This window comes from Triplophysa dalaica, chromosome 16 (genome assembly GCF_015846415.1).
Source record: "Triplophysa dalaica isolate WHDGS20190420 chromosome 16, ASM1584641v1, whole genome shotgun sequence".
Taxonomy (NCBI): Eukaryota; Metazoa; Chordata; class Actinopteri; order Cypriniformes; family Nemacheilidae; genus Triplophysa; species Triplophysa dalaica.
This window is the reverse complement of record NC_079557.1, coordinates 6,645,070-6,661,190: the sequence shown is the minus strand read 5'-3', so window position 1 is coordinate 6,661,190 and position 16,121 is coordinate 6,645,070. Positions and strand designations below refer to the sequence as shown.

The window sequence follows — 16,121 nt, the reverse complement described above, 5'->3', positions numbered from 1 at the left end:
ACTGCTGCGAACGCATTAAGAAAAGAAAAAGGACCAACTTGAATGAAGCGAGAGGTGATCGGGTGCAGAGTGAAGAGAGACCAATCCTGATGTTGCCCAGAACTTGCTAATGGAAATGAGCAAACTCAAGCAGTCAATCAGTAGTGCTTTAAATCGCCTCTTTTAGTTTCTTTTTTACTTTTGTTGCATTGGAAAGAGATCAGAGTCTGACCCTATCTCGTGGATTACAGGGGTTATTGTTGGCAGTGATTGACCAGCCATGATTGACCTGTTGAGAGGTCATGAACAGGATAAACCGCATGGATACTTTAGAGGTAGGTCACCTGATATTGCCGGCTCTGTCTGGGTCACTGCATTTAGAAAGGAGGACGGGATGGAGAGTATTGTGCGGTCAATGTATAGCTGATTAGTTTGTGGTTTTGTCTGTCTGGCTGTTGCCCAATCATGTTGTACTTGTAGAAAACAAGTGTTTTAAAGAGATAAGACAGGTCAAAGGTCAAGAGTGTCTGGTGCCTAACAGAGACCATTGTTTAATTCTATCATATTCAAAATTAATAGAGATGAATTAATAATTCAAATGATGAATGGTTTCACCAGAGGTTCCGTCAGTACATTTGAGGCATGGTTGACGGTTTTATACAGTATGAGGAATAGTGCTTTTAACAGGAAGTATGTGTAGTTTAATTTTAGGTGATCGCAGGCTCATATGAATTCGACTTGAATTTGAACTCTTGTGCCAAGATCTTGTCTTTTTAAAACATTGGGGGTTTTCAGACACTTTTATCCAAAGGGACTTGTATTATCCTATACATAGGTATGTTCAATCCCCTGGGATCGAACCCACTACCTTGCGTTGTTAATGCTCTTACCACTGAGATACAGGATAGCAACAAATTCAGGTTTATTGCGCTGCCCACAGAGACACTTATACACTACAGTATTTACTGATAACAGTCAATTGCGCTTATCAACCACTGTAAGTCAATGTTACATAGTGTCGCTTTAAAAAAACATTTCACTCAAGTGAAAAATTCACCCATTTATTTTTTTCACATCTGTATATATTTTTTTGTTCTGATGAAAACAGAGAAATATGGTTGGACGAATGCTTGTAACCAAATAGTTATTGGCCACCATTGACTACCATAGTGGGCAAAATTGCTTTATAATTTTCACTATTTTATATATATATATATATATATATATATATATATATATATATATATTATATTTTGAAGGAAAGTACAAAAGCAAACAGTGCTGGGGCACTTTTGACTACCATTTTTATATTTCCAACTATGGTAGTCAATGGTGCCAAGAACTGAAATGAATACAGATTTGGTAGTGATGACAGAATCAGTTTAGATGGTCCCTTTATGTGTTAAGTCGTGCTTGTTACATCTTTTTTCCGGTTTTCAGTTTGAAGGGTTTAAAAGAGAAGTCTTCTCTCATGCACATGTAAAAGTGAACCTGAGGAAATAAATAGATAAGGGTTCTGAAGCCCTGACATCACCCTGTGCCACTCAATAGCTCTACCTTGCTAATCCACTGGCCATCTGGCCTTAATTTAATAAAAGAAGGACGCTTTCGGTTTCCCAGCCAAGAGAGAGCAAGACTATCGATCTACACTCACAATCATCGAACAACCAATCAGACCTCATCAAGGGCTTCAAGTACATGTGCTATTATGACATCATCAACCTGTGCCCATGAGGACCGCACCAATTAAGCACCAGCCTGACTCCTCGCCAAACTCTGAACAAACAAGCCCAGCTTTGTACAGCGGAAAGGACATTTACAGAGCACAATGCTTTGCTTTTCATACACCAAAGCTAATTCTAATCTTTTATCATCCTCACTCTTGCCAATTGTCAAGGTACCAGCTTAAAATTAATTGCTTATTAAATCAACATTAACCTTTTGACCACATTTGCTGACAAACGTGAATGGCCATGCCGGAACTGAAGAAATTAAAGAAATTCAAGCTTTCAATAACGCTACATGTTTCACATTATTGACCTCACAGTTTTTAGTTACCAAACACGAAAATAAATTTTTTTCTTTTTACTTGTAGCTGGTCTGAAGACTAAAAAATATGTCTGAACAGGTTTTTATCAGATGAGTTATGTTTCATTTTAACACCGTGTCTACACTGGATGCGGTGCGGCTCGACAAGAGACAAAAGAACGGAATATACAACCCATTATAATTCAATTTTGTCCACACTGGATTTGGTGCGACTATCCCATTAGAACGAGCCGTATGTGTGTCGCATCGGGGCAATGTGTAATATTGTGAACAGGTATGTGTGAGGGTTATGTCAAAGTGAAGGTTACACGAAAATGAAAATTCTGTCATCATTTACTCACCTTCTTGTGATTTTCTTTCTTTATGCAGAACACAAACAAATATATTTGGAAGAACTTTGGTAACTGAACCACTGCGGTGCCCATTGACTTGCATTGGTTTTGAGTCCACACAATGGGAGTTAATGAGTTTTTGGTTACCAACATTTGTTATTTGTCAACATTTATTGAAAGTCATACAGGTTTGAAATGATGAGAGGAGTTTTATTTTGGGAGGAACTACCCCTTAAGAGGTAGGGTCAGGGAATAGAAAATATGAGTAACTAATATATAAACCAAATGTGTATGAGATTTTCATGATGAGCACAAAAAATATGGGATACCATACGTTGTGAGAACCAAATTTCCACTCAAATTCGCTTTATAGGATTCAGTACAGTTTATTGCCCAAAAGGTCATTTCCGACACCTTATGCATGACAGGGGGAGCAGTCAAGAATATGACCAGAAGAAAGAAGGTCGGAGGTTTCAGTGCAGGGTGTGTCGGGTAGGCATCCTCTGTGTTTGGGGGATATATGATTATAGAAATACATAGCATATTCATACTAACCTTTCCTTTCTATTATCAGAGAGATAATAAAAATGCTTTGTGTTTATGGAGGGGTTAGGTGTAGGGGATAAAAAATACAGTTTGTACAGAAAGCAAGTCATTATGCCATGAAAAGTCCTATAAAACATGGAAACTGTGTGTGTATGCGTTCATGCGAGCGAGACAGTGACACAAATGATGTTAATTGACCAACAGGTCTGGGCAGTAATGAGAATCTAATCGGTGCAAACAGCCATCTTAAATCTATTAATCTGAGTTAAGCCTCTTCGCCAACAACATGTTTTAAATCGGTTTATCAGCACACTAACATGTGTCAACTAATGAACGCTAAAGCTTACAAACCCACAAACTTGTGTAAAATTCATCCTTGGATTCCGTTTCTATATTATTCTGTTTAAGTTGTATCATCACAGTATGTAAAGATTGCTGGATATTATTTCACACCTGATTTACTGAGACTTATGAATAAGCTTAAAAATGTTGGATGCTCATCATCAAACTTCAACTTTAATAGCAGTGATAAATAGAAGAAGTGAGAATTCTTATGCAACGACAGACTCGGGCAGAGGAAGATGTTTTCTACTTAGAAATTTTTATGAATGCCAAGATTTTATTCAGTGTATTTTAGATGTCAAAAGTGATCATCCTACTCACCTATTAGAGAGCTCCTTTTAGTCACTTATGAGGAACCAACAAGATCAGATAATATTATGACAGAAAGCTATGATGTGGCTTTTATTAGAAATATCTGCATTGTAATGTGAAGTTTAAGACCTTAATCAGCCTTGGCTGGTCTGCTGGTCTTAGCTGGGTTTAACCGGTCTAGCTGGTTGACATCACCAGCTAAAAAAAATGCCAAAACACCCCTTAAAGTAGCTCACCCGAAAATGGAAATTCTGTCATGAATTACTCAATCTCAAATTGTTCATACCTCTGAACACAAAGAAAGATATTTGGAAGAATGTTAGCAACTGAGATTTCTTGGGCACCATTGACTACCATTTAAAGGGATGTCAAAGGTGTCCCAGAACTTTTTGTTTTCTTACTAAATTCTTAAAACTATTTTATTTTGTGTTCAACAGAAAACAATTATACAATAATTATTTCTGCTATGATTTCATATAATGGTGCCACCGAAATCTCAATTGCTTACATTCTTCCAAATATCTTTGTGTTCAACCAACAGAGAAATTGGATTGGAACAACCCGAGGGTGAGTAATTCATGACAGAATTTTCATTTTGGGGTGAACTATCCCTTTAATAATTTATAAGTTCTTGCAACCTGCAATTGTGTATTTCAAACAAAGGTGGCGACAAAGAGTCAACAGGTTGTTATTTAAATGTACAGGTTCTTTTGTTGAGAAGAGCAGGATAGTTGTTAAATTTAATCTCAGTTTGTACAAGGACACTGAGATATGTATTGCCCGTGGTGTATTCATCATTGATCATGCTGAGGCCTCTTGTTTCTTTGCACCAGAGCATGTTGTGCATTATCACTAGCATTGACCTCTGAGAGCGATCTGATACGTTCAAGATTGGGAAGTTAATATGTTTGTGTAACCCCACACCTCTGGACCTCTGAATGGGACCCACACGGCGGGCCTCTGAATGGGAGGCGTGGGGCTATAAGGTTGTCTCCGGTGAGCTTTTCTTTATGAGGAGTATCCTTTCAGATTTCGAATCATAGGGGATCATGTCATTTGCATGTTGTTGCAATCTCTGTCATCATTCAGTGCTAAAAGTCAACAATGTAATCACGCTGAAATCACACTTATCTATGGATTTTTGGGATGGCCATTTCATTCGAATCCTGTTTGGCATCGTTTCATGATTAAAGATGTGTATTATGTAAGAAATCAATTGACAACGAACCATTGAATTGTTGAAAATGAATGCACAGCCCCAAGTGGTAATGCAGTACACCTCGGGTGTGCTTTGTTTTTCAACAGTGTAATGGTCTGAAGCCCAGTTTTCTGTAATGATCTTATTGTACTCTACTTTCCAACTTCTTTCTTATAGCCTTGATTCAGTAACCTGCTTAGAAACAGACCAAGCCACCCTTACTGATTTAAAAGCTTCATCCAATCTGTCTTTACTAGTCCGAAAGTGTCACTTTCAAAATACTAAGTCCGGCTTATTTCAAAGCAGCCATTGGGGTAACAAGATCCTGTGTGTGTGTGTGTTTGTGTGCGCACGTGCGTGCGTGTGTGTGTGTGATAGAAAGAAACAGAGTGTGTTTGTTTCTACCTCTGTCAATGAAGTGTTCAGATGCAAATCCTTCTAAATCTGTTTGACCGCTTTTAAATGAGCATTTTATAGCATCTTCTGAAATTGCTGTGATTTTTATAGCCATATAAAGTTAAAAAAAATGTTTTCATTGTGATTTTCTTGCCCAGTGTCTTTGAATTTTAGTAGTTTGTGTAGCTCTCCCTATAGTTGCATTTTTTTATAATTCTGAAGGACATGGCATTATTGAACTGTTATGCAGTTAACCTGGCTTTACTTCATAGCATAAAAAAAATCAATCATTGCCTTAAAACTTTTTTCAGCTGGTCAGAAACAAGAGTTCAGTATGAGCTTTTAAATGTACCTCGGGTACTGTATTATAATGGTGTATAACCAGCCTCTGGTGAAAGCTTGCTTATAGTCTTTCTTCAGTCTTTGTATTACTGAATTAGCACCTGCTTTTAGTCAATTTTATGCGCTGTAAATGTGCACAGCTATACATAGAATGAAATAAAGACGCCGTTTTTGCTTCAAGCTGACATCATGCATACAACACTTTTTAACAGATCCTGTCTGCTGTGATTAAGACAATAAAGAAATAAATGTCAATTCATTATTACATAGCGTGCACTATTTGGAGATTATTATATACTGTATATTGATATAAATCTAAAAATGAATATTGCTTTTTTTTCTTGGTCATTCTACACAGATTCTGTAAGCCTGCTTACACAAATGGACACAAATCTGTTGATATATTTGCTAATCATATTGGCAAATATATAACAAAAGCATATGAATATTGCAGATTGTATTGGAAACAATCACAAATAGATTTTGCTATATATTCGTCTAAACTGGATGCAGCGTACGGTGTGATGGCTCGATCTTTTTGAGCGTAAAAGTAAAATCTAATTTTGTACTGAACAGGCTGTGTAGTTTTTGCCAATTTTTTCTTCTACATCAGCCCACACATCACATATCAGAGTATAGCTATTGGTTTCTATAAGCAGAGGTAAGATTGATACCTGTAGGGCCTTTAATCTTAGGCTTGATTGCGCCGAACGTTAACAGGCCGAGTGAAATGGTGAAAATCAGTGCTGGATTTCCCACTGACACTCAGTATATGCAGTGATTATGCAGATGGCATGCCGATCAGATTCTGGTCTCTGACTATCACAGCAAACAGGTCACCTTGTTCAGATGGCTAATATTACAATGTCTCTCTCAAATTATAATGGAGCATGATTTTTGCCTTCTTTAAAGCTGTAGACATGCTATTTATTTGTTATATATTTAGTTCAAACGTATTACTAAAGAACTTTTCACAATTTAGCATTTTTGCAAAACAGCTTTACAGTAAATACATATTAGAGAAACAGGAAAGGAAAAATAGTATATAAATAAGGAAAAATAAACTTAGGACACAAGAAAATTATCGAAATACACTACCGTTCAAATGTGTAGAATCACTTGTTTGTTCATTATTCATATTTTTCTAGATGATTAAAAAATGTAGAAAAAAACCATTTGCCTTGAATTTGCAGAATTTACATTTTATTCAATACCAACTTCGTTATTATTTTTTCACAATTAGATTTCGATTTCAAATAAGGGTAGTTTACATATAAACTAAAAATTTTAGAAACAAACTGTAAATTGTATATAAATTAATATAAATATTTATAATATAAAATAGCATAAGAGAGATTTAGACCAAAATTTAGCTTTTACACCATAGGACACATGTGCGGTTTATTTGTAGTCTATAAGCAAATGCCTTTCGATTAAATTTCTTCTGTTAAGTGATTGTAAACTTTTGTATATTGTATATAAAATGTAACACATCCTTGAATGTAAATATTAATAAATAAATATATATCCTTCTCACAGAAAGTATCAATCAGTATATTTTTGTGTGAACCGCATCTCTGTGGCAAGTTTGGTTGTATCTCTATTTTGGTTGTCTCGAAATACTTTAATATATTATTGCATTATTGATTAACCTGTGTTATGGCCAAAACATGTGTACACGTTTTTTTAAGCCCTCCATGCAAAGAGACATACAGTAAATCTTGCCTCCAACGCTTTCCATTTTGGTTTCAAACATAGAAAGACATCCCATTCTTCTTGAACATCTGACATGACGTCTTGTCAAAGCGACTGAAAGCACTCAATAGAAAGGGACACGAATAGAATCGTGTCAGTCCTCACACCCCCCACTGCATGTTCTCCATCCCCATTTTATGCCACAGTCCATTTTTCCAACTCAGAATATTCAGTCAGGTGTGATGCTTATATAATAAGGAGGAGGTCTGTGGGGCTTAGTATGTTAACAAGTCTCTTTTAAGTTCCTGACGTGAGAAGATATTAAAAGATGAACAAACTTAATGAAGTGTGGGTATCGATTGTCATTTTACTGACCATTGTCACTGTAGCGTTTTTGAGCTCAGCATTTACTTGTCAGTTACAAAAGCTCATTGTGCCTGTGAAGAGACATCAAGAATACAGTGTGATGTGAATATGGAAATCTTCATGCTAGTACAAGCTAAAAAAAGAACATACACACATTATAATATGTGGTGAGCAAATTAGGCAGAATTTTTTTTTAGTTAAAAGCAAATGTAGGCATCTGTTAGCATGCTTTTGAAGGGCAACGGGAGCATAAACTTTTCCGTGTGAACCTTGGAGTTTGTTAAGGATGACGGTGTTTAATATATTTGACATTTTGGCATCAGGTATCGTGCGGAGACGAACAGAGAGAGGTGAAATATGCATACAAAAGGCAAGGGCGTTCTACAAACAAGGTCACATCTGAATAACAAGAAAGCTTTCAAAGGGGATCTGAATTTGCCTTCGTCATTTGCTCTTCTCTGGAATTTTTTGTCAGAGCTTGGCATCGTGTCTTCGTTTGTTTCTTCTCGCATTGCTTTGTGTTTTTCTGCTCTGTGTCGCAGCCTCACCTGTCACATCTTGGCGTGCCGATAATTAGTAAAATGTCTATAAAATCTCCCCTTGCATTTAAAGAAACGTTGTGTATGTCTAGAGCTAGATATGGGATCCAGTTTCACAAAGGGGGATTTGTTTAATAGCCTGCGTTCTGCTGAATAAGCCTTCGGGCTTCAGGATAGCTGAGGCTATTCTCTAAGCAATGACATATCTGCCACCCATGATTTTCAACCTGGCATTTTTGTGCTTACCTAAGCAGAATGTGTGCTCATTTAGTTCAACTTCCCTAAGGTGGAGGTGTATCTCAATCTTTGATGAGTCCTCCAGAGAATGAACAGTTGCCTGTATAGCGATCTACAGTAAAACAACATCAGGTTTAACAAAGAAAAACTGTCAAGATTATTGTTATTAATCTTGGAATATGCCACTTGACTATACTAAAAGTAACTTCTAAGTTATGAATGATGCAAACCATAATTGTTCGCCAGGAGTCTTTTTTTTTTTTTTTTTTTTTTCAGTCTAGTTCGAGATTCTCACACATTTTCATTTGATTTTATTATACCTATAGGTTAATTTATCCAAGCACAATTTCACCCCTACAATACTAGCGTGTCATGAAATGTCTCAGCCATAACAGATGCTCCAGAATTGAATATAGATTCAAGTGAGCCAGACAAGCTGCCTGATGAATCTCAATTTGCCGGTGACCATATTTCACTGCAGCATCAGTCTCATGAGTGAGAAAGAGAGAGAGGGAAAGAGGAAAGCAATACTGCCATTCTGTAGAGGTGAGACCATTACAGTCCGAGTATGACATACATTCAAATGAGGCTGACTGAGAATCACTGCCTGACTAACTCATTCAGACAAATGGGGATAGTCTTTTATAAACAACATACAGAATATTGAAAGCATATGATTGGGGTAGTTAAAAATATTTATTTACACTTTCTTTGAAGCATGTATGTGTAATGTTATACATGAGTTATTAAAGGGTCAAATGCATTATATTTCTTCATAATGTGTGTTGTTGTGCATTATATGTAGTTGTAAAGAATTATAACCAATTTAAAATTTGAAGTGTAACAATGAATTGCTAAGAGTTATAATGTATTAACTGTAATAACAATTATCTATAAATCATTACAATGCATTAAAAGGTGCATTAAAGTGTGCTTTGAAACAACTTTTATAATGCATTATACGTACATGCTTCAAGGAAAGTGTCACCAAATGTTTTAAGAAAAATAAATGAATAAAATGAATTGAGTATTTTTGTCTTTTTTTTATTAAACGTATTTACACATAACCAGACAAGATGACAATAAATAATTACCAGCTTTTATTTTTACTTGTTTTTAAGAATCAGCATGTTTTACATGTTTTAAGCAGAAATGTTTAGATTCACTACATGTTGCAAAAAAAAAAACTTAAGATCTACTGTACATAAATAGACTTAACTGATAGTTTACCCAAAAATTTAAAATTCTGTAATTTTGTTCTCACCCTTTTGTCATTTCAAACCTGCATGACTTTCTCTCTTCTGCAGAACATAAAAGAATGTTGGTTACCAAACAATGGCGTGCGCATTCACTTCTATTATTAACATCCAAAACCAATGCAAGTCAATGGGTACTGCCTTTGTTCGATTACCAACATTCTTCAAAATATCTTCTTTATAATTTAAGATAGAAATGTTAACTTGTTTAAAGGAGGTTTAAACAAAGTACATTTGCTAGACACTTAACTTTTTTTTTTTGACTGGGTTTAATTTTAATTTGAACATAAACAAGTAATTTTTACACACATTTTCTACATCTTCAGGCTAATTCACACTGATCCAACAAGTCTAAATTCCCATTGAAATTCATCTAACAAACCAACAGGGGTTTCACACTAATTCAACAAACCCAGCGTGAATTACCATTTACACATGCAGAACACTAGATTGATCTTTAGAAAATAAAGAACAATTTTCATCATTAAGATTTTAGAAAAGCAATGTTGTATATAACCAACAACTGTTAAAGGAACTCTGGTATTGATTTGAAACGGCCCTAAAAGCCAATTTAATATAACTTGATCAATAACCACCAGATCAATACGAGAGAGGTTTTTAACAGGCAGATGAAGACCAGCGTGCACTACATACCTCAGAGCTTTACACTAATAACATCAATAAACGTTCTCGATCAATCTCAGTGGAGGACAAGTGTCACTTTTTTCAAAAAATTCGTTCAATCGCTTCCCACTGTTGTATTTTCCTACAAATCAAACTTTCATTACCGGACTGAAACGTGGAGGTGAATTATGCACTTTCCATTATGAAATCTTATTGAATCTATATTTAAACAGAATGACCTTTACAGGTCACATGTACTTTCCTGTTAAAGTACATATCTGTTTATAAAGAGTGGTTTCAAGTTCTTTAGGTCTGCGAAGAGAGAAATGTATCGTGCAATTTACGAATCGTCCTCACGCTCATTTCCGAATGCTAAATGAGAGGATGGAGACAGAGGTGACGTGTTGATATGCCTCAGTACAGAGATTTTATCCTAATTAGCCCACAGCAAAGACATTAATGCTCTGTTTCTCTGTCCATGGGTTAAACTCTTCCTTAACAAGCTCATTATGCTTATGCAATGACATCTCTAAAAGAAAACAGCCCTGGCACCTCAAAGAATAGTGTGATCTTTCTGAAAGCATTAAAACTTGCTCAGATTTCTTTTTTAAATGTAATAGAACTACGGCTTTGCTATAGGTTTGCATACATTGGTCATAGAGTGACTACTTTTTAAATATTTTGAATTGAACTGTGAACATTGAAAATCTTAATGCTGCTGCTTAGACTTTTTTAGGCTTAAAGAACAAAATTACCGCCGCTTGTGTTTAACATGGTGTGCAACAAATACAAACAAGCACGCAATGCCTTGTGACTCTAAATTAAGTCATGTTTTGCTCTGCTGCCGGCAGAAACAGTGAGGTTTAGACATGGTTAGTAACCAAGTCAACAATACTTTATTCTTTTTCTATTATTTTTTTAATGTCAGAATGCCGTGATACCGTCCCTGTATTTTATTGTATTATTGTGAGCTACCTTGTCCACAAAACCCCAGTGCTTTTGTATTAATTCAGATTTGATATATTTAAAATGTACATTAAACAGTACATTAAACATTATTTTCATGTTTGCATGAGAACGACTCAAAACCCATCTCTTCTGTGAATACTTGACAGACAAATGAAAAAAAAAAACAGTAACTTTGTATTGGCACCTATTGCATTTTTGCTCCTGTATTACATATTGCTTATTGCTCCTTAAACTCTTTGTAAGTCGCTTTGGATAAAATTGTCTGCTAAATGACTAAATGCAATTGTAAATGTAACTTAGTGTTATCTATTATCATTATTAGTGTAGCGCAATGCTGATTTAATGAACTGACCACATTGAAAGAGTTTGTGCAAGTCATATTGTATTGTGAACCACGTGACCACTGTTAACAATACACTGAGGCCTATCAATGTGTTTAGACTGCAGAACAGCTTATGAACCCTTCACTTTCAAGCAGAAAGCACATGAATACTTTTAGTTAAACCACAGCCTTAGTAATCACACAAAGCCACATGATTTCAATTAAAATTCGATTCCCAGAACCATACCATGCAAGGGTTACGCTAAAAGCTATGGCTGTTTCTCATTTTTTGCCCTTTGTCTTTGGGTACGACATTGCTTCTTTGTGTGTTTGAGGGTGCACTGGTTTGATGAGTGCTTTTAGTGCATTAAGTTCTTGTTGTCTGGGGTTATGCTGCACTGGGGCCGAGGGGTAAGACAGTGCTCTGTGAGATAATGAGAACAGACTCAGTACATGTGTCTGTGTGCGTTGCCACTTCTCATTTACCCAACATGAGCCTGGCAAACCAGAAAGACAGAGCAGTGGGAAGGGAAAAGCGGAGAGAAATTGGATAAGAGGAAAGTGGATAAGAGTCCCAGGGTCTTAAAATGAAAGATGAAATGCTGAAAACATAAGATGAAAGGTGTGCACGCTGAATGATCGTAGAAACAGTGAAAAGGCAAAAGACGGAAAGACTGAAAAAAATGATCAGTTTTATTTAAAATAAGGGCAAACATGTTTGTAATAATAATAAATAAAATAATAATAATAAAATAAACAAAGCAGCAAGATAACATCGTTCTTTCCATAAGTGCTCACTATAAAGAGTGTCTTTACTTTAATGTTAATTAAATTACATCTATACCTCTATACATGAAACCTCAATAACTCATCCAAAGCTTTTTAACCATGTTACAGTATGCATGCACTCTTGTTTGCTTTGTTTTGGAAATGGGGGGAAATAAAAGCAAAGGTAGAAAGCAATGAGCTTTTTTCTTGATGTTTTACTACAGTAAATATTCTTTAACTCTATGTAATCCAGACCCCCTCAGTAGCATTATTTGAGCCTCGTCTCCAGCTGTGAGACATGTCCTACATCCTACAATTTACTTCAAGCCAATCTACTGTCACACTTTATTTTCCCAGAATCACACTTGCTAACTACTGTAGCAATGCTAATAGAGTCTGATTAAACTCAGGAGGACGGAAGTTCCCTTTTTAAGCCGTTTGTTATCAAACACTTTATTTCAGTGTTTAACCCTTTGTTTGTATTGGGCTGTTTGGAGCATCAATCCGCTACACCCTCCCCATCCTCTGTCACCCCCGGCACCCATACGAATTCCCATTCGTATCAGAGCACTCGATCTACTAATTGACACAATGATGAGATTAATTGGTGTGTTGTTATCCGAGAGGCCCCAGGTTGATTCACAGCAAAGGGTAAATGAAGCATGAACTGAAGACTAATCAAGCACATGAGAATGAGGAGGATTTAGCAACATGTCCATCTGGGTAGAATAATTGCATGAGATGGATAACACTGTGGCCGTTGGTCAATGACAGTACAGACCGGTGTTTAACAGATACCAGCATACATGTCTTTCATCCCATCCCTAGTCCTGTGGTCCTAGTCTGTGCTACAAGTATGTTGAGAAGTGTGCAAAAATATAAACAGAAAAAAACTATCAATACTGATTTTAAACTGTTGTTCAAGTTTGGTAGAAGATGAGGAAATGACACGTATTTACTAAAGACAAGCAGTGAAAATTAGCGCTGAAAAGGTGTGGACACAGAAGTCTTTGGGGCTGACCTTATTGCATATACATTTGTAGGAGTTTCTACTTCAGACGCAATCTTTACGGGAGCAGAGTATTTAAATGAATCAAGCAACAAGATTTTACAAAGCTTTCCCACATTTTTACTCATCATTGTACTGGTATTTGCAGCTTTTTAAGGCCAATAAAAACATGTGCGCTTATTTGAGTTGCTCTTAGTAGATTGCGTTGGTCATTATTGGAATTAAATATTGTGACTGTGTTTTTAATGTGCAGCTTGTTAGTAAGTCACCCCCTTTAATTTTCACTTCAGACGCAAACTTTACTGAAGAAGAGTCTTTAAATGAATTATGCTACAAGAAGGTTTGCACTCATCATTGTACTTGAAGCAATTTAACGCCAAAAGAAGCTTGTGTGCTAATTTGCGTTGCTCTTAGTAGATTTGTTTGGTCATCATGGGATAGAAATATTGAGCCTGTTTTTTAATTTTCACTCTCATCTGCATATTTTTTTAAATCGCACTCTCACGCCATCCTGTTTAGTAAATCCGGCCCTTAATCATAATAGAATATATATAAAAAATAAAGTTCAGTCTTTCCAGTAAGTTTATTCAGAGAATGTACCCAGGTGCCGTTATGAATGCTTCACAATGCTTTCTTTTGATAAGCTGAAATCCTTTCAGAAAAATAAAAAACTCAAGGATAAAGGTAAGCGGTTGCATGACGAACCAGATAACGTCTAAGACAACCTTTTCGAACAGTGATGAATGTAAACTCGAAAGTTGCACACTCTCATCCAAGCATCTTCCATATAAAAACATAGTTTTCTTGATTTCAGGAGAAACCATTTCATGCCAGAGCACCCGGGAGAACAACATTAGATTGATAACCCTAATGTGTTATCACTGATGATGCGTTTGAGAAGGGTTTAAGTTTGGCCGTCTTCCGACTGTGGTCCTTTAAGTGAGCGGATAGACTGGAAGCTTAAGGGAACAGGAGAGGGAACGCATTGTCATTTCACCTTGTGCAGGTTGAGCTGTCCTACTTTTTAGCGTAGATCGTAACGCCCACAGGCATGAATCAACATCGAGCGTTTCTCAGGTTGTGCTTTAGAAATCTTTTCATATGCCTTCAGAATATTCCTCCATTAGATTGTTGTTCCATAATGTATGGAGAGCATAAACAAGACGGCCTTAGAAAAAAATCAAAGGCGGTGCGGGGAACTTTGAGGAATCATTTTACCCAGTTCGCCCTCTTCCTTAGCAAAGCCATTGATATTCTCCGGTCGTCTTGATCTCAGGCACCGAGCATAACGACAGGATCCGGGGATAAATGATCAAACAGAGGATAGCCATTGTCCTTGAACTGCTTAATGGGCTACTAATAGCACTCAGTGTCAAGACTGATTTTACAAGAGAGTCCAGAAACAAACTTTCTCCCGCTTTCTATTTTTCCCATTACTGGAGTCGCCTTCTTCATGTTCCACAGCTTTCATTAGCAATTCAGGACTTGTGTTTGCATAATCACCTTGCCTATGTCTACTGCCAGGCGTGTATGGAGACACTCATTAGTGTCCTTTTCTAACAGAAAAAGAATGAAAGAGAGGGGGAAATACTGTCAGAATAAAGTGATTTCCACAAGGCGGAGAGCAGGAGTCGAGTGGGATAAAGACATTCCGTATCCTCGCTGTGAGCTCGTGGGGTTTTAAGTAACAAGAACAATGTCATATGTCATCGAGGGGCATTCTGTATAGTGCAAGAGCGGATAGAGGAAGTGAAAAGGTAAAGCCTCTTTTTTCATGTCAGGCTTTGTACATATTACATGATATTGATTCTGCCAAAGTTTCATTGTGGTTTGGGCCATAGTTTGCTGGAAGAGCATATGAAACCCGAGCTCCAGAGATTACGGGTAAAGCCTGGGAACCCAGAGCTCGCGGACGGCATTGACACTAAAAACATACCGTGTTTCTTTTCACATTTATAAGGATGTGCAATGCGTGTGCGTTCTGAGGTTCTCCAGGTAGTTGACGGCGTGTTTGTTTTGTTAACTCCCTAATTTCAGGTTGTTTTTTGTCTGCTTTGTCTCCGTTCCGCATTTAAGTGTTTTGTTTTGTCCTTCCTTGCAGATTTAAACGCCAAACCCTGAGGAGAAGGCCCTCGTGTAGAAAAGGAAAAAAACATGGCCAGTGGGAAGATCTCTTCTACATGTGGTGAGTACATCGGATGGGTTTTTCTGCATAGCTCAGATAAATGAAATAAGCACGGAGAATTTATTCGGAACAGGCACAAACAAACTAATCTATCTATATTTAACAGAATTTCCATTTGAAAGCTTTTTAAGTCTCGGCGGACTGCTGTTCAAAGATGTATATTCGCCGTCTGTAAGCACTTCGTATACACATCCATAAATATACAGACGCATGCTTGTATGACACAGAGTTGATGGAGATGTATTTAACCAAATGCCTCCGAAAGTAAAGGAAAGCAGGATAATAATTCAGGTACAGTTAAAATAAGGAGTCATGCATCAAAGCTGGCCTGGTCCCCTCAAGATGCATTAGGTCTCTGTAATGGGTTCTTGCGAGGTGCAGCAATAACGGTCAAAATCTGGGCGAAAAAATTATTGATTATCACACAACCTGCTCTAACACACCATCATTTCTCTTCATGCTCAAATAATGAGACAAATTGTTGGATCTATTATGCCCGGAGTACCTGAAGCAATGTGAAAGACTTTTTAAAATGTATTCATACAATCACTGTTTATATACTTTACGAACAAATCAACATGCCACAAAACATAATGCATGAGACCATTAAATCCGAATGCTGGATGAACTTTCTCAAACTATTGTTAATCTCTTT

General features: G+C 36.7%; 1 protein-coding gene across 3 annotated transcripts in view; it reads left to right on the top strand.

Annotated features, from left to right (window-relative positions):
* lingo2 (leucine rich repeat and Ig domain containing 2) overlaps positions 1-16,121 on the top strand; it is a 219,995-nt gene that overhangs the window by 122,290 nt on the left and 81,584 nt on the right. For all 3 annotated transcript variants that reach the window (XM_056768894.1, XM_056768895.1, XM_056768896.1), the window contains one exon: positions 15,383-15,466. The gene's annotated coding sequence lies outside the window, so the exon portion shown is untranslated. The remainder of the gene's footprint in view (positions 1-15,382; positions 15,467-16,121) is intronic.